Source organism: Myotis myotis, unplaced genomic scaffold, assembly GCF_014108235.1.
Source record: "Myotis myotis isolate mMyoMyo1 unplaced genomic scaffold, mMyoMyo1.p scaffold_m19_p_3, whole genome shotgun sequence".
In the NCBI taxonomy this organism is placed as follows: domain Eukaryota; kingdom Metazoa; phylum Chordata; class Mammalia; order Chiroptera; family Vespertilionidae; genus Myotis; species Myotis myotis.
The window spans coordinates 172,631,557-172,635,966 of NW_023416335.1; positions in this window are offsets into that span (position 1 = coordinate 172,631,557).

The following is a 4,410-nucleotide window of genomic DNA, read 5'->3' on the forward strand; positions in this document are numbered from 1 at the left end:
CTTTCTTTTTTTTTTTTATTCTGGGCCAGCTTTAGCTCTGGCTCCAGCTCTGAGGCCTCAGCTGCTGAAAACAGGTATCTGGTTTGTTTGGGTTCTATAATCGAAACTCTGTATCAACTCCAGCTCTGAGATCCCAGCGGGCTGAAAGCTGGTTTCTGGGGTTTTGTTTAGCTTCTATATTTGTTACAATGTTTCTTAGACTGCAGGCTCAGAGGCCTGCAAGGCAGGTGGGGAACGTTAGTTTCCTCCGTCACTGAAGCAAGCAAGCCTCATGTTAGTTTCAAGCTGCCTGGCTGCCGACCACCATCTTGGCTGGCAGTTAATTTGCATATCGCCCTGATTAGCCAATGGGAAGGGTAGCAGTCGTACACCAATTACCATGTTTCTCTTTTATTAGATAGGATGAGCCTTTCTCTTTCCATCTCTATGTCTCCATCTCTTAGTTTGAGTAGAATGTAGGGTAATTCCCGGAGCCACTATTACTGAATTACCAACACATTTACTCAGGTAATATTTACACAGTATTTCTGAAAAAGAAGATAAAATAGCCATTGAGTTGTCATTCTATTCATGGAGAGCTCCTGTTTTGTTTCTTTATTTTCCCCAGTTTATAAAAGAAAGCAGCGAAAGATAGGGTAGAAATAGAAGGATTTGTGGGAAAGACCAAGACTCTTATTGTAACTTCTCTGTTCAAGATCCTGATTCTAAGCGAAATTTTCCAGTTTCTGAATGGTTAAACCATTCATCTCTAGGATACGGCCCTACAATTGTGCCTTGAAATGTTAAAAACCACTTGGTATATATATAGAATTGATGCTAAGTATACTTGTGTGAATGTTTGCTGAGTTCCATGGGGAAGAAAAGAGGAAAAAAGATACCTTCATAATGGTGTTCTTGTTTACTAATAAATGACACAAACTAGTTCTACCATGTGTAATTAAATGCATTTTACTATAATGATCATTTAAATTGGTGTCTGTAAGAAGGGCAGCATTTGACAAAGTCTCCAGGGTAAAATCCTTTATAGATTACTTCTCACTTAAGGATTGTAGATGGTGCCTTCAGCATTTTCCCATTTCAAAGAACCTAAGGACAGTCACTTAATTTTCCTCCCTTCAAAAATTGACAATACTTAGTACAAACAGTTCAAAAATTTGGAGCTTAAGTTGGAAGTGTCATAAGTGTCTTATGATCAGACCTATGCAGCGATTATTATATTATTAAGAATAATTACGATGTCAAACTGAATAAAGATGTGACCAAGTCTTTATGGGAAACCTTTGGGTCGTCCCCCTACCCCCGTGACCACATTGAATCAGGAAATGGCACTTTGTCACAACGTGCAAAAGCAAATCCAGCTCCACAAGGCATTAGCAAGGAATGTGGATTTTACGGAGAATGTTATGGATAAATAGATGTGAAAGGGGTGCAATATTGTATTATACTTAACAATGCTGGTCAAAATCCCATCCAACATTTCCAAACTCCTATAGCAATTTTTCTTTAGCCCAAATCCACCTTAACCACAGGTCTACCAATGGCCTCACAGCCTCTCCTTCTTTGTTGCTTACAGCCATTTCTTTATTCCAAATGTGCTCCTGTGCCATCTCTCTTTAGGTTGTCCTCTCTTCATTTTTCTGTTTAACAACAGTTCAGCAAGCAAGGCATTCTATCCAGGGGTAACTCACTTTAGAAGAAAACAGGGGATTGCACCTCCAAATAAAAATACACAGGCATTTTGTTGTATTTTGAGAGATTACATCTATTCTCTTTTCTTGACATATTATCTAGAGAAATGTGAGCAGAAATGAAAATTACACAAAGATGACATCAATTGGAGTTATTTCTAGTCCCATTTCCTGTAATGCACGATATATTTCAAATGGTCTCTTCTGTGGCAAAAATATTTCAAGCCAATTTTCTTCGTTGGACTGGCAAGACAAAGCATGATCTACTTTGCTCCTGCGTACTGCTAATACAGAAAGCCACCACGCTTTAGTTTTCAAACCAATAAATACAAAATGACCCATTCATTTGAAGGTGACTGGTTCCAAGAGCCAGGGCACAGCTGTGGCGTACACACTCTCTTTATTAGTAAGCACTGAAATCCAGCTCAAATGGGTTTTAGCAAAAATGGAAGATTGACTAGAATGCTACTGGGATAGCCCATCCTGTTGATGGGGGAGCCCCTGGAGCCTGGCAACCCTGGGAAGACTCAGGACTGGAACATTGGCATTGACCTCCAGAATTCTCACATTTTGTCCTTGGTTCATCCCTTTTCATGGACGGAACTATGACGCCTGTGTCCCAAGGAGAGGAGGTTCTATTTTGCGAATTCCACTTAGGAAAAGGCCAGAGATGGCTTCTGATTTGTCCACCTTGTTAGCAACCACACCTGAGCCACCCACTGCAGTAAAAAATACTTAGCCCAGGCACCTGCTCTCTTATGTAAGGAGGGAAGCAGAGCCCCGTTACAATCTAAGTAGTAGAGGCAAGTGCACGGGCTAGACAAGACCATCATTAGCAGAGCAGTCATACTTATATTTAGAATAATTATTCATATGTCTGTTAATGCCTTGAATAACATGGTTTCAATTTTAAAATGTGATGCAAGTCTAATATTTTTGTGGAAAATGTGGAGTTCAATTTTTTAACACAGTACACATAGTTCTTTTACTTTACAACCCACACTGGGAAAGATTTGTATACATTTTATACAATGCATGTTGAAATGATCCTGGTCAAATCACACCATTCTTATTTGCCTTCTTGGCTCCATCTGTCTTTTCTTGCAGAGAATCTTGTTCATATGAAAAGGGATCATTTCTCAAGGCTCTAATTATGTACAAACAGAAATACAGCTGTGAATTCATCATTGTCTTTGAATCCCCGAAGTATTACTTTGAAAGTGCACAGTTACACAGTGTTAGCTGCCACACAGACACAATAATCGTCAGCAGCCCTGAATTCTGTTATGATTGCCACTGGCAAAGATAAGTTTGTAGGTGACTGAGAAATATGCATATGTAGACAAATTTAGATTCATCTGAGAGTCATGATGACAACTCTGGAATCATATACTTACACCATTTGCCAGAAGCCAGTGGGTATCTTGGATTTGACCTCTTTGTCCACAAAGAGGGATTGTTCCACTCCTATGGGAACGTAAGCACAGGTGACCCAAAGCACCTCATTTGGATATAGCAATACAGACGTCAAAGGGTACTTACTTTTAATTAATACGGCCGAGCTTAACCGAAAACTAAGAAGAGAGAAGACACAGAGAACAAACAACGTAAGAAATCACACCGGTTTATTTACCAGAGAGCTGATGGGTTTCAGTCCTTGGCAGGCCACCCGGAGACACTCGCTGACAGAGACACACGGAGGTCGTCAAATACGCCCCGGCAGGAGCTCGGTCTCTTGACTCGAAGAGAGGCCTCTTAACAGTCTGGGCTCAAAGGCAGAGCAGGAATGGCAGTTTGGCAGTTTCCAGAGGGGAGGAGAACGGCTTGTCTGTGGAGGTCAGACAGACGTCTGACTGCCGCTGTGAGAGTCCTTCTTTTATACCCCATGGGTGGGCTTCTTCAGTGTCTCATATCAGTGTGCTCCGGTGGCCTTCTGGGCTTATCAGGATGCACACGCAGGGGGTTACAAGTTGTTTGTCAGGAGTTACAAGTTATTTATCAGGAGTTAACATGCAGGGCATTACAGGTTGTTTACACACAGGGAGTTACAAGTTACTTATCAGGGTCACACACAAATTAAGTTCCTCTTCTAAGTAAAGTTTAAAATTCACTCTAATAAAAAATGAAATTTGATTATGCTATCTTATACTAACTAAACTTATTACTATAACAGAGATTTTACAAGGAATTCAAAGGATAAGAAAAATAATGCTGCCCTAGCTGGTTTGGCTCAGTGGATGAGTGTTGACCTGCAGACTGAAGGGTCCCGGGTCCAATTTCAGTCAAAGAAACTTGCCCAGGTTGCAGGCTCGATCCTCAGTAAGGGGGTGTGCAGGAGGCAGCCAATCAATGATTCTCATCATTAATGTTTCTATCTCTCTCCCTCTCCCTTCCTTTCTGAAATCAATAAAAATATATTTTTAAAAATAATGCTAAAAAATTAAAGAAAAAAATCTTATCTAGAAATAGTATATTTTATTTTTTTCCTTAAAAAGAAGTAAATAAATATATTAAAATTTCCCACAACTGAAATTCATTTAAATGGGAAAGAATTAGAGAATTTTTCACTGCTCTAAGCAAACATCATAAAAAGGATCATCTTTATGTTTAAAAAAATCACAATATTGCTTTAAATAATAGTCATACTAATTAGAACAGTGAATTAAAGGCAAAAGGCAGATAGGTCAATTTTATTTAACAACTTCTATATGCTATGTAGTCT